The following is a 23,647-nucleotide window of genomic DNA, read 5'->3' on the forward strand; positions in this document are numbered from 1 at the left end:
TAAACAAAATTGATAAACCCCTAGACAATCTTGCAATAAGGAATCATAAATCATGCAATAAGGAATGAAAAGGGAGAAATTACTACAGATCTTGTGGAAATTCAGATCTTGAATACCTGATTTTAAAATCTTTATTCACATAGACTGAAAAATGCAGAGGAATTACCATGAGTAATTTTGAGTAATGCAATGTCAGTTACTGAAATTGAAAATGTAATTAAAAACTTATCACCAAAGAAAAACCCAGATCCTGATGGACTCACAGTTAAATTCTACAATAAATTTAGAAAACATTCCTCAAAAGGAAGCAATTCTCCTTAATTCATTCCTAGAGTCAAGTATTACTCTGATACCTAAGTAGGGAAAGACCCAACCAAAAAGTAGAACTATAGGCCAATCTCCCTAATGAGCATCTGTATTAGTCAGGGTTTTACTGGAGAAAGCAGATATAAGATATACGAACGTATAAGACATGACAAGGTTGGCTTACAGTGGTCAGCCACATTGTCTGATGAAGAAGCATGCAGAGAATGTCTACACGTTGGAGGCCGAAGGATTCAATCCAAGGTCTGGAGTTCACCCTAGTGTCTTGTGCAAGTCCACAACAGCAGGCTGATTGCTCTGCGACAGAAGGCTGAAAGCTCTACGATGGAAGGCACACTGGAAGCCAGGAGACGACATCCAAACGAAAGGCAAAGACTGAAGCCTCTCCAAAGGATGGAATGCATTCATCTTTGTTTCTTGCCTTTTATACCTCCAAATGATGAGCCACTTTAGGGTAGGTGTAGAGTTGCTAACCTCATTTAGTGAAGCTTCTAAATGTACAAGTTGACACAATCAATCACTGCAACATCAATGCAAAAATTCTCAATAAAACATTAGGAAATAAGACTACAGCAAATCATCAAGAAGATTATGCATCATGACTAAGTGAGATTTACCCTAGTAATGCAGGATGGTTTAACATATGTAAATCAATAAATGTAATACACTACATCAACGGAGCCAAGCACAAATACCACATGATCATTTCAGTAGATACAGAAAAAGCTTTTAATAAAGTCCAGCACCTGATCATGATAAACCTTACAGAAAATTGGGGTAGTCTCTACCTAAATCTGATAGAAGCTGTTTATGACAAACCAACAGCCAACATCAAACTCAGAGGGCAAAAACTGAAAGCTTTCACTTTAAAATCAGGAACAAGACAAGGATGTCAACTATCACCACTCCTATTTAATATAGTTCTAGAAATTTTAGCCAGAGCAATTAGGCAAGAGAAAAACAAAAGGAGTAAGGATAGGGGAGGAAGAAGTTAAATTATCACTATTTACAGATGACATGATACTCTACATAGAAGACCCCAAAAACTCCATTGAAAAGAGTTAATAAGCAGAGTCAGCCATGTAATTGGATACAAAGTCAACACTCTAAAATCAATAGCATTCCTGTACACAAATCACAAACTCACTGAGAGAGTAATTATGGATATAACTCCTTTCACAATAGCATTGAAAAAAAAATGAAATCCTTAGGAATCAACTTACCAAAAGATGGGAAAGACCTATACATTGAAAAGTAAAGTACTCTAAAAACAAGGAGATTGAAGAGTATGTCATAAAATGGAAATATATTCTTTGTTCTTGGATGGGAAGAACCAATATAGTAAAAATGGTCATAGTCCCAAACTATTATACAGATTTAATGTAATCCCAGTGAAAATACTATTAACATACATCACAGATCTAGAGAAAACAGTCCCCAAATTCATTTGGAAACAGAAGAGACCTAGAATAGCAAAGGCAATGCTGGGCAACCAAGGCAAGGCAGGAGGCATCACAATACCTGACTTGAAATTATACTACAAAGCTACTGTGATAAAATCAGTATGGTACTGGCAAAAACAGACCTGAGAATCAGTGGACTAGATTAGAATTTGCAGATACAATTACAAAGAAACTCAGCCACCTTATCTTTGACAAAGGGGCTAAACACATTCACTGGAAAGACAGCTTGTTTAATAAATGGTGCTGGAAAAAATGTCTTTTCACAGGCTGAAGACTAAAACTAGACCCATGTCTATCACTGTGTGCTAAACTAAAGTCAAAATCGACCAAAGATCTAAATATTAAAATAGAAACAGTAAATCTACTGGAAGACAAGTTAGGTAGTAATCTTGAAGACATAGGGCAAAGAGTTCATGAACAAAACATAACTTACATGGAAAGTACTTCAATAAATCAACAACTGGGATCTCATCTCATTAAAAAGTTTTTCACTTCAAAAGAAATCACCAAAAGAGTGAAAAGAAGCCCACAGAATGGGAAAAAAAATTTAGCCAACTGTCCCTCAGATAAAAGACTTATATCTAGAACACATAAAGAATTGAAAACATTAGACCTCCCTCCGAAATTCAAAGACCTAGTCCAAACATGGGCATCTGAAGTTAACTTGCACTTCTTAGATGAAGAAATATAAATAGCAAATAAATATATGTAGAAATGTTTAACATCACTGGTCATTCAAGAAATACAAATTAAAACAACATTGAGATTCCTTCTTACTCCAGAAAGAGTGGCTGCCATCAAGAAATCAGCCAATAAGAAAAGTCGGTGGGGCTGTGGGGACAAAGGAACCTGTTAGTGGGAGTGTAGACTGGTGTAGCCACTGTGGAAATCAGTGTGGAGATTCCTCAAAAAAACTAGGATTGGAAGTCCCATTTCAATCCGACTATTCTCTTGGATATTTTCCCAGAAAAATTTAAAACATCATGCTACAGTGATATGTATGCACTATGTTTACAGCAACACAATTTGTAATAGCTAAGTCTTGGAAACAACCCAAATGCCCATCAACCGCGCAATGGATAAAAAAGATGTGGTATTTTTATACAGTGGAGTATTATTCATCTATAAAGAAGGATAATCTTGAGGCTTTTATAGGTAAATGGATGCAACTTGAGACCATATTCCTAAGTGAAATAAATCAAAATCAGATTTGTAAATATCATATTGTCTCCTGGTGTAAAAAAATTAAGAGTAGTATGATCCAAAATGTATAATAGATATTGTGATTATGAAAGGGAAAGAAAGTGCTCAAAAGGAAAGAAAAACTGGGAAAAGGGAAAGGAGAGAAGGAAAAAGGTAAAATATTATATGTATATAAGTATACATATATGTGTGTGTGTGTGTGTGTGTGTTTATGCAAGATAGATAGCTATACTACTAACTTCTGTTAATTCAAAACAACGGTTTGTGCTTTCATTGTTGGTTTGATCATTTTTTGTGCCTAAATCTTGTAACCTGTACAACCACTTTTAAGATAACAATATGTAATATATTAATTAGCATTAATTTCTTCCCTTTTTAAAAAATTTGTGTCATTTCTATCCTTTTTTCTTTTTTGTTTTTTTAAATTAAAAATTATATATGACTGATTTCCAAATACATCATCCAGAGGCTAGAGTTTAAACTTAGGAATTTGGAGAACACACAGTCCAGTCCACAGCAGTCTCTTGCGATGTGTTTCACAACATTTTCTGCATAAATCTAGGGAAGTTATGGAGATTTCCCACTGGGTAGTCTCTCTATGACTATAGTCCAGTGATGCCTTTCACCACTTAGTATGTATTTGTTTCAGATATTGTGTCTGGGTTTTAATTTGTGACACTAGGATAAACCTGGACCTTGCCGTCCTTTCCCAGCCACTTGCGGAACCAAGGGATATCATTTTCTTCATATTTATTTCAAGGGCAGCCAAACTTTGAGGGTAACCTGCTGTAAAGTCACTTGAGCTTACCAAACACCATAGGTACTTGCCCGCCAGGCTCAGGTGCTCCATCTGTGCCAGTTGGCCAGCCTGCTGCTTCTTTCCAAAGGAATCACCAGTACCTCCACTGTGTCTGCTCCTGCCCTATGTTCCTTGTCCACTCCACCATGTGGGATACTTGTGTGTCAGCATGTTAGCTGCACTGTGAGCTCCAAAGTGAGGCCATTCTAACCTTTGTTCCTTGGCTAGTGAACATGTGGAGATTGATGTCCCCTCATGCAGCCCATGTGCATCTTGTGGTGTTTACTCCAGAATAGCAGCAGTACTACAATTCTATTGTGGTTTTTGTTTCTGATGTTTTTTAAAAAATTATTTTAAGGAATGAACCTAGGGCCTTTGCATTGAGCGATATTCCCAGCCATTAAATTTTTTTTTAAACATATAGTCTTGCTAAGTCACTTAACTGAGTTCCCAAATTGAGATCAAACTTGCAGTCCTCCTCAAGAGATCTGGAATTACAGGCATATACCATAGCACTAGCCTCATCAAGTGTTTTTGTGTGTTTGTAGCATTTAGATTGATGGCTAAATCTACCTCTTGTCATCTCTGAGCAAAAGGCCTGAGTTCTTTGTTCTGTGGACTCTGCTTTCCTTCCCTGCCTCTTAGCAGCTCTTGCTGGTGGTCACTCCCTCTTTAGACCTTAGTTTCCATATTGCAGGACTATCTTGGAGCAGTGTGAAAACTTCATCAGATAATCCTTGATGAAGTATGGATCTGGTCCTGATGTTTATATGTGTTCCTGAGGTGGCAGCAGCTGCACTGTGTTGCTAGTAGTCCTCTCAGCCCTAAGTAGAGGGGACATGACTGTTGTAGTCAGGCATTGTGAGGAGAACAATTAAAATCAGGATGTGGAATTTGTAATATTATTTTATGATGCTCACCCAGAATTAACACATGAAACTACAGGAATCTACAACACCAACGACATAGAATATTTAATCAAGGGCCTGAATCCCACAGCAATGTCCTATATGAGTCCAGATGAAGACCCAGAGTTCATGACAGTGCCTCCCACAAGTCCACCTGGAGGTCTAGAGCTCACAAGAAGGACTCATGCCAGTCTCTTTTATGGATCTGTGCTGGGAAGGCCCAAAGGTCAGCAATGGAACCTAGAAAGTCTGTGCCAGTGGGGGGAAGGAGCTGTGCAGGTAGGTTGAGGGTTCTACGCTGGAGCTGAGAAGTCACTCTCAAAACAGATCAGGGCTGTCCTGAAAAGCACCACAGCCATCCTCAGTGACACAGAGGCCCCGAGCTCCTCTTACAATAAGCACAGTTGAGTACATGCCAGAAAGCCAGTGTGATTTCAGCCTGGAGATTAAGCAGTACATGTCTTCCTCTCTGGACTAGGAAGTGATACTCAATGTGAGGACCAGAGCTTCTCCAGGAGAACCAACAGCTCAAACAGCAACACATAGGAGAACCCACAATTCCTCAGTGCCTCTCTTCTCCATCTTCATGTCTCTTATTTATGCTGGCAACTTTCCTCAGGTGAAACATCTACACTCAGCATATGGTGATTTAATTCCACTGGCGTTAAGTTGACCACCAGTTTCCAATCCATAACAATGACCTTAGCTTGGAGGAAGGTTCTGGATGAGGAACCAGGGCAGGACTTCCATACAACAGTGTGGAACACCTCTTCATGCTCAGAAACTCAGAGTGGCTTTGCCCACACCAAGATGAATGATGGCTAGGACTGTTCTCTGTCTTCTGTTGGACAGTTCCTTCTCCCATTTTCCCCTCTCATCCTGTTTCTGGGATGCTGTCAATGGGTAAGAGTGTTTGTGTTTAATCAGTGGCCCTTCCTCAGTGGTAGTAAAGTACACCTGCTTTCAGGAAACATGTCAATAAAGTAGATGTCTGTGTGCACCTGTGATCATGCCAAGCAGATGCAAGATGCTTATTCACTTTACACCTTCACTTTGGGCTCCTTTCACCCCATAACCACTGGCCCAGTTTATAATACTGTGCTGAACTTTGTGCACATAGAAGTTGTAGTCCATGATCTCTTGGGTGTTTCTTTTCCCCACTCAGTGTAATGTTTTTGAGACTCATCCATGTTACTATGTGTAAAAAGAGTTTATTCCTTTTTTATTGCTGAATAGCATTCTGTTGTATGGCAGCTTCGCATTCTGTTGTGTGGCAGCTTCACATTTTGTTGAGTCACCTCCTGAGAAACCCAGATCATTTCCAGTTAGCACTGAGAAATGCTACCATATATGGCTATTTCAGGTCTTTGTGTGTGTTTCCATTTCTCTTGGGTAAATTGGAAATGGAACGGTTGGATTGTATAACAGGTGTGTGTTTAAGTCTAGGTGAAGCTTCCAAGTAGTTTTCTAAAGTGACTGTGCTATTTCCCATAGCTGCCAAGGACATGAGAGTGCTGTAGAGGCTTGATGTCTCCCTGGCACATGACTCTGTCAGCCTGTTTATGTGGGGCCCTTCCAGTGAGTGTGCACAGTGAATGCTGTGTAACTGTGGCTAGATGATTAGTGCCATCTTTTATGTGTGTGTTGGCCACTTGTAAATCTTGTTTTCATTGTGTATGTTTAAATCTTTACCTCTTGTTTTTGAACTATATATCTCCTGAATACTTAATTAGAAGAGTTCTTTATAGATTTTCAACATAAGCCCTTTATCAGACCCCTATGTGGAGAGTCTTCTTCTTGCGTTATGGCTTGCCTTTTCATTTGTAAGACTGTCTTATGAAAAGCCAAAGCTTATAGTGCTAGTGAAAGTCATATACATCTTTATTCATTGCTATGGCTTGAATATGGTTTGTTCCAAGCTCATGTAGGAATTTTAATTCCCAAAACCTTACATCAATGGCATTAAGAGGGTGAACATTTAATCTGATTGTGCTATTTAGAGATGGGGCCTTTGGGAGTGATTAGATTGAGTTGGATCATTAGGATAAGGCCTCACATGATTGAATCCTGGTGGCTTTGTAAAGAAAGAGGTATCTCATGTGGATAGAGATGTACATGTAATTCCACCACACCATGTCTTGCAGTGTGGGGAACCCTCATGAGATCTTTAGCCTTCAAGACTGTGAGCTAAATAAACTTTTTTTCTTCATACGGTAGCCTGCCTCAGGTACAGTGGTACCTAGGTTCACACAGTTATTTCTTTCCACAATTCTGGTGGCAGAATTTGTTTCATTTTGTGATCAGAATCATGGCAAAAATTAAGTTTGTGAACGTAGGTAGCACTGTATTTTGTTACAGTAATAAAAAACTGACTGATATGTTCCTGGTTCATGTTTTCTTGCAGTTAGGTTTTCCTAGTTTTTGGTTCTCTCATGTAGGTTTATGATATATTTGAGATTTATCTTTTTAAAATTTTATTTAAAGAAAAAAAGCAAAACAAAACAGTAAAAGGGTACAAGTAATACAGAATTTCAAAAAAACAGTAGGAAATTACTAGTTAATAGCTTACATATTATCATCTTAGAAATAGTTGTTCAAGTTACAAAATTAAGCATACAAAGTGGACATTCAAACAGTGAGACTGCAAACAGTTGTGTTCAATGATCCAACAAAAACTTGGTAATATGGTCTTCTATTTTACACACCTAAACATACTTGCAGTTGTGTCCTTTAGAGCACTTTCTTTTCCTCTCTTTTTATAATAACAATTACACATTTTGGGTTTTATTACTCCCACAGTTCTTATTACTATTTTTAGAAGAGAATAAAACCAAATGTGACGAAACAAAGCAGTCAGTCAAAACAAAGGATGGACATAGTACATGATGTAAAAAAAGAATACAAGGTAATCAAAAATGGTTACCATAATGCCTCTTGCTACCTTAAAAAGAATTGCTTGTACCATCAGGTATAATAAAATTGAACAAAACATACAGAACAAAACCAATAAAACCTAATCATTTGAGACATTACAGGATTTCAAAAGAAGATAATAGTCAAACCAGAATGGGCACCATAGTGAATCTTTTTGCCTTCAAAGTACTTGCCTATACTCTCAAACTTGATACTATCAAACTGAACAGAATAGAGTAAAATCAGTCAAAACAAGATGGTGAGAGCAATACAGGGCTTCAAATCGAGTTAATAGGAAATCAAAAAGTTACTATAATATATCCTGCTAATTTTTAAAATTTCTTCCCTTAATTAAAAAAATAATAATAAAATATAAATTAATTAAAAAAGGGGGAGATTGTGATAAAAGAGGACATAACAATACAGGTCAGAACAGAGCAATTTAAGCAACATAGTGTTTCAACACAAAATAACCTGACTTAATAGTAGTTACTATAATGTCTGTTTCCTTGAAATATCTGAGTATAACTTCGTATACTATAGCATCAAATATATCAAGACAGTGTGAAACCATTCAAGAGGATGAAAGTATTATAGGGTATTTAGAACCACCTAACAGAAAATGAACAATGGTTTCTATATTATCTCTTTGCCTATAAAAATTTTTGTTTATACTATCACATATAATAAAATCCAACAAGACACAACATGATAAAAGCAATGGAAACAGAAGAACAACAGTTTAATGGGACTTCAAAACAAGATGATATTAAATCAGCACTAGCTATTATGATGTCTTGTTTTCTTCAAAATAGCTGTTCATACCATCACAGACAATGAAATCAAACAACATGGAATAAAATCATTCCAGCTAATGAATGAAAACATTATAATGCTTCAAAGCCATGTAATGGGGAATCATTATTATCACGTACTTTTATGTATTCTTACCATTTCTTATACTAGGGAGACTATTCGGTATTTATACATGTGAGTTTGATTTATTTCACTTATCAGTATGGTCTCAAGCTACACCCATTTCTTTATAAATATCTCAATGTGATCATTCTTTATAGCTGAGTAGTACTCTGTTGTATAAAAATACCATAACTTTTTTATCCATTCCTCAGATGATGGACGTATAGGTTGTTTCCAAGATCTGGCTATTATAAATTGTGCTGCTATAAACATGGGTGCACATATATCACTGTGGTATGATGTTTTCAGTTCTGGGAATATGCCTACAAGTGGAATAGCTGGAACAAATGAGACTTCCAATCCCAGATTTTTGAGAAATCTCCAGACTGACTCCACAATGGCTACACCAGTCTACATTCCACAAACAGTACAAGAGAGGTCTTTTTTCCCCACAGCCTCTCCAGCATTTGTTGTTGGTGGTTTTCTTGATCCTGGCCATTTTTTCAGAAGTGAGATGGAATCTCAGTGTGGTTTTAATTTGCATTTCTCTAATGACTAATGATGATGAACATTTTGTCATGTATTTATTTGCCTTTTGTATTTCTTCATCTGAAAAAATGTGTATTCATCTCAGATGCCTATTTTTGGATTGGATCTTTGAATTTTGGGGGTCTGATTTTTTTTAATTCTTTATATGTTTTAGACAGAATCCTTTGTCTGAGGGACAGTTCACTAAGATTTTTATACCAGTTTGTAGGTTTTATTTTCACTATGCTGGAGATTTCTTTTGATGTGCAGAAACTTTTTAATAAGAGGTGATCCCAGTTGTTGATTCTGGGAAGTATTTCCCGTATGGTTTGGGTCCTGTTCATGAATTCTCTACCTACCCCTATGTTTTCAAGGTTTTTACCCAATTTGTCTTCCAATAGATACAGTGTTTCTGTTTTAATATTCAGATATTTGATCCATTTAGATTTAAATTTAGTACATGGTTAAAGGCACGGGTCTGGTTTTAGTTTTGGGGATATGGAGAGCCAGTTTTTCCAATACCATTTATTAAAGAGACTGTCATTCTTCCAGTGAACATGTTTGGTCCCTTCATCAAAGATAAGGTGGTTGAGTGTGTTTGTAATTGTGGTTGTATCTTCTAATCTGTTCCATTGATCTTTGGCTCTGTTTTGATTCCAGTACCATGTTGATTTTACTACAGTTGCTTTGTAGTATAACTTCAAGTCAGGAATTGTAATGCCTCCTACCTTGTCTGTGCTGCTTAGAAATGTCTTTGCTATTCCAGGTCTCTTCTTGCTCCAGATGAATTTTAGGAGTGATTTCTCAAGATCTATGAGGTGTGTTGATGGTATTTTAATTGGGATTGCATTGAATGTATATAACAGTTTTGGGAGAATGGCCATTTTCACAATATTTATTCTTCCTATCCATGAGCAAAGGATGTCTTTCCATTTTCAGAGATGGTCTTCAATTTCTTTTTTCAGTGTATTATAATTTTCCCTGTATAGGTCTTTCACTTCTGTCGTGAGAGTGCATTACTGAATTTATTTATTATATCTAAGAGTCTTTCAATGGAGTTTTGGGGGTCTTCTATGTAGAGTATCATGTCATCTGCAAACAATGATAATTTAACTTCTTCTTTTCCTATCTTTACCTCTTTTATTTCTCTCTCATCTAGTTGCTCTGGCTAATATTTCTAGTACTATATTAAATAGGAGTGGTGATAAAGGACTTCCTTGTCTTGTGCCTGATTTTAAAGTAAAGGCCTTCATTTTTGGCTATTTAGTATGATACTGCCTGTTGTTTTGTCACAGATGGCCTTTATTATATTGAAGTAAAGACCATCTATTCCAGTTTTCTGTAAAGTTCTTATCATAAATGAATGTTGGACTTTATCAAAGGCTTTTTCTGCATCTATAGAAATAATCATGTGATTCTTACTTTTGGCTTTATTGATATGGTGGATTATATTTATTGATTTACATATGTTGAACCATCCCTGCATGCCTGGGATGAATCCCACTTGTCATGGTGTATAATCTTCTTGATGATTTGCTGCATCGTATTTGCCAATATTTTATTGAGGATCTTTGCATCTATGTTCATTAGGGAGATTGGTCTATAGTTCTCTTTTTTAGTTGAGTTTTTCTCACCTTTTGGAACTACAGTAGTATTTGTTTCCAGCAATGACTTAGGAAGGATTGCTTCCCTTTCAGTTTCATTGAAGAGTTTGAGGAGTGTCAGCATTAAGTCTTCTTTGTACTTGTTGTAGAATTCTGCAGTGAATCCATGTGGGCCTGGGCTCTTCTTTGTAGGTAAGGACTGAATTACGTTTTCAATTTCATTAATAGAAATTGGGTTATTCGTCAGTTCTTGACCTAGCTTTGGTACTTCATATGTTTTAAGGAATCTATTTCTTCTGTGTTATCAAACCTTTGAGAGTAGAGTTTTTCAAAATAGGTTTTGATGATCTTCTGTATTTCTATAGAGTCTGTAGTTATTTCGCCTTTTTCATTGCTTATTGCATGAATTTGAGCTTTTCTTCCATTTTTTAAATAAGGTTGGCTATGGGCTTATCAATTTGATTTATTCTTTTAAAGAACCAACTCTTTGATTAATTGATCTTTGGATTGTTTTCTTAGTCTCTATTGCATTTATTTCTGCTCTGATTTTTATAATTTCCTCTCTTAGCTTTGGGCTTGACTGTCTCTTCTTTTTCTAGATGTTTAAAGTGTAACATCAGGTTTTTTATTTGTATTCATTCTGTTTTCCTGATGTGGGAACTCAGTGCAATAAATTTTCCTCTGAGGATGACTTTCATTGCATCCCACAGATTCCAGTAACTTGTATTTGTATTTTCGTTTGCTTGTAGGTATTGTTTAATTTCTTCTTTAATTTCCCCTGTGACCCACTGATTGCTTAAGAGTGTGTTATTCAATTTCCATGTGTTTGTGGGATTTTTACAGTTTCTTTTATCATTAATTTCTAGTTTCATGGTGCTTTGATCCAATAATAATAGCCAATAATATAATTTCAACTCTTTTGCATTTGTTTAAATATGTTCTGTGAGCTAGTGTATAGTCTGTTTTAGAGAATGTCTCATGTACTGCTGAGAAGATTGTGTATTCTGATGTTGTTGGATGGAACACTCTGTATATGTCTATCATGTCCATTTGTTCACGGGTTTGATTCAGTGCTGTTATTTCTTGCTTTTCTGTATGGTTGATCTCTTTCTTGGTGTCAATGGTGTGTTAAAGTCTCCTGTCATAATTGTGTTACTAATAATTTGGTTTTTCATTTCTGTTAATACTTGTTTTATATAACTGGGTGCTCTGGAATTTGGTGCATATGGATTTAAGATAGTTATCTCTTCCTCTTGAAGTTTTCTCCTAACCAGTATGTAGTAACCTTCTTTATCTCTTCTGGTCACTATTGGTTTGAAGTTCACATTGTCTGCAAACAGAATGGCTCCTCCCACTTTTTTGGTGGGTTCCTGTTGCGTGAAGTATTGTTTTCCATCCTTTAACTTTCAGTCTGTGAGTATCTTTTTGGGTTAGATGGGTTTCTTGTAGACAGAATATGGTTGGATTTTGTTTCTTGATCCATTCTTCCAGTCTGTTTCTTTTAATTGGTGCATTGAGACCCTTTACATTAATGGTTATAACTGTTGTATGTTAGTTTATTGTTGACATGTTATTTTTCTGCTGTTGCATCTTTATCTTTCTGTTCTGTTTAACTATCTGCTTTGCTTAGTGGTTTTTTCCTAAGTGTATCTAAACTGTCTTTAAATATTCTTTGCAGGGTTGGCTTTGTGATCATGAAATTCTTCAGCTGTTCTTTGTCATGGAAGTATCTTATTTCTCTATTGATTTTGAAGGACAGGTTTTCAGGGTACATCAGTCTAGGTTGGAAATCATTTTCCTTTAGGATCTGGAATACTTCACTCCATTTTCTTCTTGACTTCATTGTTTGTGCTGAGAAGTCTGCTGTGATTCTGATAGGTTTTTCTTTATAAGTGATCTGTCTTTTCTGTCTGACAGCTTTTAATATCCTATTCTTTTGTTGGATTTCTGGGATGGTGATTATTATATGTCTGGCTGTAGTTTTATTTTGGTTATGATTATTTGGAGTTCTATATGATTTACTGATCCTGATGTCAGTTTCTGATCTCATGTTTGGGAAATTTTCAGCTATTATTTCTTTAAATATCCTCTTGACATCCTTTATATTGTGCCCTTCTTTTCTATTAATCTCTACCAATCTTATGTTGTTTTTCTTTTCTTCATCTTGCAGTTGTTGAATTATTATTTCCTGATTCCTTGTTATTTTTAAAAGATCTTAATTTCCTTTTCTTTTCTTTGAGGTCTGAAATTCTATCTTCACTTTCATTGAGGTGATTTTTACAACTTTCAAAGGAATTTTTGATTTCTTTCATATCTCTTTGAATCTGCTTCATGTATTCTGTTTCTTATATTGTTGATTCAGGTATTCTATCTTTTTTGCATTTTTCTCTAATTTTTTAATTGTGTCTTCTTTAGATATGTTCAGCATCCCCTTCATTTCTTTTATTGTTTCTTCTTTTACCTGGGAGATTATTTGTAATTTGAATTCCTTTAAAGCTTCCTGGAGTTGTTTCTTTATTTCAGTTGCTATTATGTCTGATATTTCAGATGTATGACATACATTTTCTTGTGTCCATCGCTCCTAAGGTTTCTTTCGATGTGCTGGAGGTTTGAGATTGTAATTTGGTCCTTCCTTTTGTCATTTTCCTATATTTCTGTGTTTCAAGTGTTATTCCAAGGCTTCCCCATGATCTATTGGAGATCTTCTTCTGTGCCCTCAGCTTCTGGGACTCTGGCCACCCAGCTCCGCGGATTGAGAGAGGGTCACTCGGGTTGGGGCAGGCCAGCCCAAGCCCAGCCCCCAGAACTGATGGCATCCACTCACCCAGAACTCCAGAATCCTCCAAGCATGGCTGGGAGCAGGGAGCCTGCTGCAACCCCACCCAGGACCCACTGCACTGGTCCAGTGCATTGGCAAGCCACAAAGTTCCCTCTCTGAGGCTGAACGAGGGTCCCAAAGTAGCTGGACTCCAGGGGAAGGTGCGAGGGGTACTTACACCAGGCTACCCAGCCTCTGAAACCAATGGTGCCCCAAGATTTATTCTTGTATATGTTATCAGGTAAGGTTTGAGGCCCCATCTTTTAAAATAAAAGGATCCATTCATTTTAGCACTGTTGTTGAAACAACCGTCCTTCTGCAATGAATATGTTGGCAACCTTTTCCAAAAGCTCTTTGGATATGCTGCTGTGTGCAGTGCGGGTTACTCTCTCCACAATGTGTGTCTTATCCACATGATGATGCTGTACTGTCTTGTGTCTGAGTCACAGAATCAGGCTCATGTGTGAGTGCTCCAGCTTAGTGTTTCTCCTGACATCTTGGCTACTCAAACCCCTTGTATTTTAATGTAAATCTTAGAATCTGCTTTGTGATATGTACTTTTAAAAAACTTGCTGTAAATTGGTTCGGATTTTTGTCAATTCTAGCTCACTTTAAGAACTGATATCTTAACAATATTGTCTTCCAATGCATAACACAGTCTTCCTTTTATATCTTTTAGCAATGCCTTATAGTTTTCAGTATACGTGTCTTGTTACATTTCTCTTATGTTTTCCTGATTTTCATACAGTTACAAATAATGTTGTTTACATTTCACCTTTCATTTGGTGACAGTTCAGAAATACAGTCAGTTTTTGCCCTGTTGTATATCCTGGACTGTCTTGGGTTCACTTAGTGCTAGGGATTCATTGGGATGGTCCACATGGATGGATATATGTCAGTGGTGGGTACATTTGTGCTTCCTCATTTCCCAGCCTAGTCCTCTTCTTTCCCCTTTGACAGGGCATTCAAATGTGTGTGACAAGCCAGTGTCAGTGCATTGCTGGCCTTTATCCAGCAGCAGGTGAGATGAGGCTTCTTTTGTTCTTACATAACAGGTTCTCTTTCCCCCTACCTTTCTTGGTCTCAATCATGAGTAAGTGTTGAATTTTGTCATGGCTTTTTACTGGGGACATTTTGTCCTTTCTAACTTCCCATGCTCCCGGGAGAATTATGTACGTGAGCTTTTGGATGTTAAGGCAACCCTGCATCTCTCGGATAAACTCCTCTTGGTCGTGTCCTGTTGTCTCCTTTATGTATGCTTGAAGTTAGCTTTCTAATACTTTGTAAACGAGTTTTTTTACTGTTTTCCTGAATGATATGTGGTTTTCATTCACATAATTTATTTAAGTTTTGTTCTTAAAAGTTGTTTTATGTCCCTTTTCAAATTTCTGACATCATATAGCACTGATAGGGCTTTTCTTTGATGGTGGCCCAGAGTGGTAGGTTTCCTGTCTCTCCTGAACAGGATTTGATAGTTTTTGTTTTTAAAGTGTTACTCTGTTGCACTGTTGTCAGATTTATTGGCATGATGCAGTCGTACTTCTTACACTTTCAGTGCTGGATCTGTAATCATGTCCCTTCTTCTCTCTTCTCACATTGATGGCTTTTTAAAATTTATTTAGCTATGGCTGTGTAATTTTTGTTCCTTTTAGAGAATGCTTTTGGTTTCATTGACTCTTTTTGTTATAAATCTCTTTCCTTGTCCTTATTTTCTGTATCAGTTCTCTCCTCCCACTCCTCTGTGTGTGGTTTGCAGAATCCTTTGGCAGATTTTGCGACTCCTCTTTCTGATGTCAGAGCTTCAAGCAGCAGCTCACTTAAGCACTGTTTTGCTGCATCTCCTATGCTTGCTGCCTCTTTCTCCTCCTTGTCTCACTTTTGGCTTTCTGTGGCTAAGGAGTGGTACTAGAACTTGTGGTGTGGGACTCTGGTTTGGGCCTGTCACCGACATGAACATCCTAGAGCGTGGATGATCTTCCAAGGGCTTTCCTCTTTGGATGCCTGCTTGGTATGTGAACACTCCTTTGTCACCCCTTCCATAGCTTCACCTTGACTTGCTGGATGGCCACATTCTGTTGCTACCAAGGCTGTGGCAGAGTGGTCTGATGCCTGGAGCCTGCTAGATTGGGTAAAGGGCTTTAGTTGCTTTCATTCGGCATAGTGGCCCCAGTCTCTAAAGGGACAGAGAAGAGATGCTGCTAGAAGAACCTGCATATCCCAGGACAGAAACAAGCTGCCTTTACTGTGGCACAAATGGCTCCAGGAAGATGTTTCAGGCATGCTAGGCCCATTTTCTGCCACCTTTAGTATAGAGCCTGGGGAGGAGTGGAGAGGTCACTGCTATGCAGAGGTCACTGCTATGCAGAGGCTAGTGTAGGTAGTGACTAGTTATCTTCCAGAGACCTAGCTGGGCTTGTGCTGGGGACTTTGTCACTACCTTGAAGTTGAAGCACCAGCAATCATTCTAGCCAGCTGCCTCTCTCTGTCTAAGGGCTGCTGGGTCACAAAAGAGAATGAGGCAGGGGTGTCTGGCTTGGTTAGAAACAGCAGAGGGACTGCTGTTTGTCTCTGTAACAGAAGGGTCCATGGAAAGGGCAGTTTTAGGAGGTGGAATCATGATGTAGGGAGTGTCTGTTCCTGGAAGGTAGGGGAGTAGCAGTGAATGAGGCTGTAGAGTATGCAAGGAGGCCAGGTAGGATCCCAGGTGTTAAGTAGGGGCAGTGGGTTGAGGGAGCTGTGCAGCTTGTGCAGTCATTGGATGTTAGCTAAGGCACTGTGCTGTGGGCAAGATTGAACATGGAGAGTTAAGGTGGGCTGTGGTCACCAGAACTGGGATTTGCTGCAGGGACTGGAAGGGCAGGGTTATAGAGGCTGAGATGGGCTCAAGAAAAGGGCGTGTGGTTACTGGGTGAAGCTGCCAAGGGGGTCTAAGGTAGGCTGGTCTGAAGTTAAGGTCATATCTAGGATGGACCCAGGGGAGGCAGCATTCAGATGAGACTCAGGCTGCAAGGCTGGGAAGGTCACTAATAATCTTTTCATGGGAGTGGTAGTAAGGAGGTGGCCAAGGGCAGAGCACTGGGCTCTGGAACACTGGGAGTTCAGAATAGGGAAGAAGGTGAGACCCTACTGGTCCAGTAAGCATCCATGTGATTGAATTATTGGGGCAGGATGGTCCCTACTCAACCATTAGCCTTTGCATGGGGGGTGCACAGTCAACTGACACTTAAACCTTGCTCCGCCTCCTGTTATGTGTGGCTTCTTGGCATGTGCTAGCTGCCAACTCCCCTTTCTCTATGTGCTGCATGCTCTGCCATTCAAGGGCCATTTTAGGATTGTGGTCTTGGTAGAAGGGCGGTGGGGTGCTGCCTGGAGGACATCTATCTCATTCTGTGGCACCAAGGCATGATGGGGGCCCTTGTGCCCCAAGCCTGCATGGTGTCTACCTTAACCACTGTGGGGTTGAGGGAGCTGTGCAGATTTTATACAGCTTGAACAGGGTGAAGAATAGGGTGGGGGCATTTGGGCTACATCTCAAAGTATCAGGAAGGTTCTCTTGTTCTTGCTGGGCTAAGATCTTCCCCTTGCTTGGCTATGTGGGTCCAGAGCAGGGCTATGGCCAAGTTTGTCCTACTGTCCTGAAGTGGGGAGGAGTGGATGGCTGGAGCTTTTTTATTTTACTTTGGGATCACACTCCTGGTTGTAACTGATGTGGTGCTGGGGGAACCTGGGCCTCATCTCCAGTGTTCCTGGCCTCAGGGTGAATGCATCTTCACCTAGGGGCCTTCAGAGGCCGACTCAATGCAGCATGAGGCCATCTCCATTGGATGACTGCACCTGAACCTCCTCAGTGGTGCAGAGAAGGTTCAGCTGTCCACAGTGGGTCTCATGGCTCCAATCTGTATGTGTATGGCGTATTTGGGGTAGACCTGGTGATGGTAGTTTAGTGGCTCTCTTTTGCCATCCTTACCATCAAACATCTGTGCACCACCCAGAACTCACCTTGTTTTTCCCTTATCTGCTCACCTGTGCCCTCTCTGCCTCTTCTTCTTCCTGTGGTCTCTGCCTGTCCTCATCCCCATCTCCTTCCTACCATCTTTCTTGGTTAGCATCATTGGTGTTCTCTCTCCTTGTGGTTCTTCATTATTCTATTCATATTTGTCTCCTGATCTTACTCTTTTCCTCTCTCCCATTTCTGCATCTCCATGTCTCTCTATGTTTTGTCTACTCTCTCTGCCTCTCCTTGCTCCTCTGTGCCCTTGCCATGTCCTCCCTGGGCTTCTTGCACCTTCTATCTCTCTTCCTTCCTCTCTTCTTCTGGCTCCTTCTTTGCCCCAGGCACATTATGCATCGGAAGTCCAACAAAACTACCTCAGCCAGCACTAGTGTCACGACGCAGATGGACCTGGGGCCTAGGAGGCAAGAGAGAAGGAGGTCCTGGTGTCTGCAATAGTCAGAAGTATGGCAGGGGCAGACTTCTTGGAGACTGATATGCAAAGAAGGACTCTCATGCTGATCTGGGATGACCTGATGTAGCTCTGGGGTCCAGGAGCCAGAACTTTCAGTCATTGTAGCTGTTTCTTGAGCCTGGATATGTGCCAAGTGAAACCACTATAAGTCCCTGGTTTTTTGGGGTTCATGTTTATAGTAGGCGTGAGAGTAACCTGAGTCTTCCTAGCCTGGCCTTTCTGAATGGAGATGATGATCACCATCATCAGTTTCAGGGTTCTCTGACTCTTCTGTTCTCCATGCCTTTCTATCTCCTGCTGCCTCCCCATCCTGTTCCCTTTCTACTTGCACTTGTCGTCCATCAGGCTTCCACATGAAGCCCCACCTTGCTCCCCATCACAGAGTCACTGCCCTTCTTCTCACAGCCCTGTGTTCATCACCATTCCCACTATCCCATGACTGTCCTGGCCACAACTGCCACTACTGAAGCTCCTGCCACATTTCACCCATGCCAGGTCAATATTCTACCTTTTTGTTATCCATACTCTACCCAGGACCCCAAAGATTGGAAAGTGTTTGTTACAAAAATTAACTATTGTTAACCTAAAGTTTGAAGAGCAGAAGTAGGCAGACTTTCACTGCCGCCTGCCGCCTGTTCCATGTAGACTTTTTATACCCAATGTCTTTGATTGCAGGTGCACTATAACTGCTTTTCTGACAGGTACAGCCTAGATAGTTGCAGTGCACTGTCCAGCTTGCAAATACTATATACTGAATGTCTGGCCCTAGAAAAAGGTCTGCCAACCTCTGTTGGAGGAGATGCATATGGTGTGGCACAGCTTTGCAGGGGGCCATTACTCAGCAGCAGAATGAAATGGGGTTTGGAGACCTGCCGTGGTGTGAGCACACTTCAAAGGCAGCATGCTGAGGGAAGGAAGCCAGACATGCCTGTGTGTGTAGTACGAGTTCTGTTTGTGTCACATGTCCAGAAAATGCAGATCTTTAGAGGCAGAAGGTGGATTAGTGGCAGCTAGGAGCTGGGCGTAGGAGGGGATGAACTATACTCAGGCACAAAGGCACTTTGATGTGATGAGAATGTTCTAAAAGTGGGTTGTGGTGAGAGTTGTACAATTGCATACTTAAATCAGGTGGGTTGTTTGCTCTCTAAATTATGCTTTAGTGAAAATACTACTAAAAAGTTAGTCCCCAAAATGGAGTTACACCAAAATATATATAGAGTCAGCAGCCAGTTGTCCAGCAGTGGAGCAGACAGACTTAGACTACACAGGCATATAGCGCTTTGCTCTGGCTAGCTGAAGGCTCTTCTGCATGTGATTTAGTAATCACAGCCACAGCTGTTCAAGGGGAATGATGAGTGCCTCTCTGATTGTGACTCTTTGGTGGGACATTGTGACTTACAGGGTGACTCTGAACAATGTGATTGTCAGCATTTACAGTGACTTGGCTGCCTTGCATTGTTCTTTAGTCTTTGACTTACACATGCTTTCATCTGTTATTTATTTATTCATTCATCAAAAATGCTGATTAGAATCAGGCATATAGTACACACCTATAATCCCAGCACTTGGGAGAAAGGCTGAGACAGGAAGATCACTGTGAGTTCAAGGGCAGCTTGCACTACATAGTGAGTTCAAAGGTAGCCTGAACTACATAGTGTCTCAAAAAAAGTGCTGATTAGACACCTCTTATGTGAGTTGTGTTATACATCTCAAAGTATATTGGATTGAGATCTGTGGCATAGGAGCAGTCAATTTGACTGGGCTATTTTCTGGTGAGACTGACTCCTTGGAGGGTGCAGTAACTGAATATTTATTTGGTGCCCACTGTGTCCTTGATTTTGTGGGATATGCACACTGGCGTGAAAAGCAGCTCTTTGATCTGTGGAATGAGGTCAAGGCTATCATAGCCCTATCTAGTCCTTGGGAGGTCATCCTAAACCATACCTTGTGCTAAGTCTTTCACTCAACTTTTATTCTCCAGCAGCGCTGTGGATGGTCTCACACTTTTACAGTGAAGAGGTCCTTCCTAAGGCATTGGAACCAAAGAGGGACCTGACTGAATGTGAAGTTTGCTCTTGCCAGATCCAGCTCTCACCTCTTCATATGCCAACAGGCTACCGCACAGAACCTGAGCTTTTGAGCATTCAAAGGACCTACTCAACACAGTCATCCCTTGGTGCTCATAGGGGATCGGGTCCAGAATCACCTCTGAATGCAAAAGCCCATAATACACCATCATATAAAAGCATTTGCATATAACCTATGTGACACATATACAACTTAAAGAAGAAAGAGTTTATTTTGATTCTTGGTTTCAAAGGTTTCAGTCCATGGTTAGTTGGCACAGAGGCAGACATGTGGTGGAAGAAGCTCCTCAATTCATGGCATCCAGGAAGCAGGCAGCAGTGGAAGAGACAGAGAAGGCGCCAGAGACTACATACAATTCCTGAGGTCATACCCGTGTGACCCACCCACACACCAAAAAGTGTGCTTTTACTAATATTTTGGTGCCTCAGTTCCTAAGGATGTGAGGCTTGTGGCCCTCCTGGTGGCTTTTTGAAGCTCTTTTAGCAACTTTTCCTGCTTCTCTGGAGCTTTTCAAAGATCACTGCAGGTCTCTGCTGGACATTGCCAATGTTTGCCAGTCTCCTCTGGTCTCCATACATTACCACCAATCTCTACTACTCCCTGGAGCTCTTCAGGCTAATGGCCTTTAATATTATCAGCTTTTTTAGTACAATCCACACAGCCCACTGGACCTGAGTTAAGAATCTCACAAAGGCAATGGAACCACCCAAGTGAGACTTTCACGGGGGGCCTGTCCTGGAGCATGTGGGTAGGTAGTACACCTAGCCTGCCCGAAAGAGTGTAGTGGAATGCTGTTTATATAGAAGAGTAGGAGTGGGCAAATACATGCAGTTTCCTGCATTTTGAGGATCTTTTGGGGTCTTTTCAGAGACACTCACAATGCCTGCAGAGTAGTCATCCTGGACAAGCAAATATCTCCTGGAGCAACTATGGAGCATCTAGGACAGCTTCAGCTGTCATGGCAACAGCACAGAAAACTTCATGTGAAGCTTCTGGTTGGCAGATCCTGTGTCTCTGTTACGATGATGGTGCTGAAATTGTTACTATCACTGCTTTCATGGAGTCTCTCTTGGAGGATAACTATACTCATTGGGATTTTTGGAAATATCAGCATTAGGCTGTAAGTCCTGCCATGATTTTTTGCTGTTAGTGGTGGTTTCTCAGGGTTTCTCAGAAAGGAAGAAGCAGCACCTGTGTAGCCTTGAGTGGGGCAGGGGTCACAGCTGTTGACCAATCTGCACCTCCTATCAGTGCAGCCCAGAAGACAGCCACTGAAGCAAACACAGAGGTAGTTGGAAGGCGCTGGGGCTGCTTTCCCAAGCCACCCTTGTGGAGGTGAGGGGGAAAAAGGAGGAGAGACTTGACAGCCAAGTCAGATCACACCCTGTCTGGCTGACCAAGGGAAAGGAGAAGGGTTTGGCCTCATTGTTTTGTATCTCACTCTCATGGTGTTATAAGATAACTCATGAACCAGTGTTCACGGTGCTGGGAACATGCAGGATGTGAAGAGGGCTCAGTGGCAGGAGTAAGACTGGCTACATGTTTGTGGCTCCCTGAGGGAATGACATTGTGGCTCCATGGTGATTGGAGGTATAGGGTAGCACTGCCAGTGTGGGGAATAATGGATGGAGGAGAGAGGTCTTGAGTCACAGCTGGCTAAGTGTGAGGACATCACTGCCTAAGTGGTAAGTTAGATCAGCCTTTGGTGCATAGGGACAAAGAGCCTACAGTCCTTCCATGGTTCAGCAAGAATATGGGATTAAGTACCACTGAGCATGTCTCTTAGCAGCTAATTACATCCTGCCCCATCTCTGGGGAATGGTAGTGAGGACAAGTGACATCACAGCTACTACTATCACCAAATGTGGGCTACTAGAGTACAACTGACCTCTTGTCCAGTGCTTGCTGCTCCTACAAAGGAGACATGGAGTCCTTGTTCTCAGACTCCAGAGCATGAAATCAGCCCCAATTCAGTGTGCCCATGCCCTAGCCCTCCTTTCTGAGTTGGAGTTGGCCTAATGTGCCATGGAACATACATGATCCCAAACATGGGAAATCAGCACAGCCTCAAAGAGGTATACACAGGAATGTGTGCCAGGGAAGTGCTCTCTGGGAAGAAATTATGTCTGATGGCTCATTGTGATGAACTTTAGAGCAGAAGGTGTTTGGCCCTCCCAGCTCCTTTTTCATGTGTGGTACCTCTCTGGACAGCAACATAGGCTACAGAGAGCTGCTGGTCCAGTAGGGAGACTAGTAGCTTCAAGAACCATGGAAATCCTATCTCATGGCTTATGCAGCAGCCTAATCTAGTTCCTACTTTTCATGGGAGTGGTGCTAGTGGATTGGTGTGCCCAGAAACTTCCAGGCAGGGAGTGTGTAGTCTGTGTCCTGAGAGGCCTGTCCCCATGCTGATCCAAAGCACTAAGAGTAGCATGATTTCCTTGCTTCCAATTCCATGTGGCCAGATGTAGGAGGGTGGGCTTTGATGGTTAGTGGTGCTCACATCAAACCTGAGCAGGTAGGACTAGACTCAGGGCACACTTGTCTGATCCCTTACTTGGAGAGTCCTGTGGTGACACTTAGAGCCACTTAGAGCAGTAGTGGCAAACCTATCACTGTCCTAGAGGGTCATATTTTTATCCTTCTGGGTGCAGTGGTGAACATTCCAGTGGGGGGGTATTAGGGAGGACAAGCAGACTGATGGTAGGATGTAGTGTGGGTACAGATGCACTAGCTTGGCCTTGAAGCCAAGTTCACCACTTATGTTATTTGCAACAAGCCAGTTAGGACTTGGTTCCTAAGCCATGAAACAGGCTTCTGATGCTTACATTGTCAGGTTGGATTGTGCCAGAGCAGGTCCTGGCTCCTGTGAGCTATATTGTCCATGTCTGTGAGATCGTAGGGTCTGGTGTCTATAGGGTGCTGGCTGAGGGAGTGGGTAGTGATGATGCATGGAGAAGGTGGAGAATGTGGCCTTGCCTGAGGTGAAGAGGGGTGCAAAGTACCAGGACTAGTGCCCCTATTTACTGAAGGAAGGCTAGGCCTTGGCATCCTTAAGCCTTCCTTCTGTTTGCAGCAGGAGAACCTTCAGCTGGAATATTTGAAAACTCAACTTTCAGATGCCATTCAGTGATAAGGAGTTGTCCAGAAGGTAAGACACTGCGGCCAGTTAGGGACCTTGGTCCCTGGATACCCATGCTAGCTCTTATCCCTGGGGTGGCCTGGGCAGAGAAAGAGGCCCTTCCCAGGAACTTTAATAGATGACCAGAATTGGAATGTCATCTCTCATGAATTTTATCTTTAGATGTGCTGCCCAGAGGTGTCCTCACAGCAGCTCCTGGGAGACGGGAAGAGCAAGTCTATCCCCATTTTAACAAGATACTCAGGCCTAGCAAGCTTTTGTGCATTGGCAGAGTCTATCCAGCTAATTCCTGCTTGAGGCCAGCCAAAGACATGATTTCTCATAGCCTGGGGCAACCCATCCTGTTGAATAAGAACTGTGTTATGTTGAGTTACTCTCTGGTGTCTGGTATTTACTTGTCCATCTCTTCCCTCTTCCCAGCCTTTTTTTTTCTTCTTGTCTTTCTTCTCTTGCACTTTTCCAACAGAAAATGT

At 40.9% G+C, this 23,647-nt stretch overlaps 1 long non-coding RNA gene across 6 annotated transcripts in view; it reads left to right on the forward strand.

The window, feature by feature from the left end:
* The window catches only part of LOC106028418 (uncharacterized), a 208,971-nt gene that overhangs the window by 81,016 nt on the left and 104,308 nt on the right, over positions 1-23,647 (forward strand). For 2 of the 6 annotated variants that reach the window (XR_010041175.1, XR_010041177.1), the window contains one exon: positions 23,109-23,183. The exons of 2 other annotated variants lie outside the window; for them this stretch is intronic. This is a non-coding gene — a long non-coding RNA (uncharacterized LOC106028418). Of the gene's footprint in view, positions 1-10,809; positions 10,853-19,925; positions 23,184-23,647 lie in introns of all 6 variants that reach the window. 2 more of the 6 variants (XR_010041174.1, XR_010041172.1) reach the window with 2 other exon arrangements.

This window comes from Cavia porcellus, unplaced genomic scaffold, assembly GCF_034190915.1.
Source record: "Cavia porcellus strain 051 isolate PalLab524CR breed Dunkin Hartley unplaced genomic scaffold, mCavPor4.1 scaffold_19, whole genome shotgun sequence".
NCBI classification, from domain to species: Eukaryota; Metazoa; Chordata; class Mammalia; order Rodentia; family Caviidae; genus Cavia; species Cavia porcellus.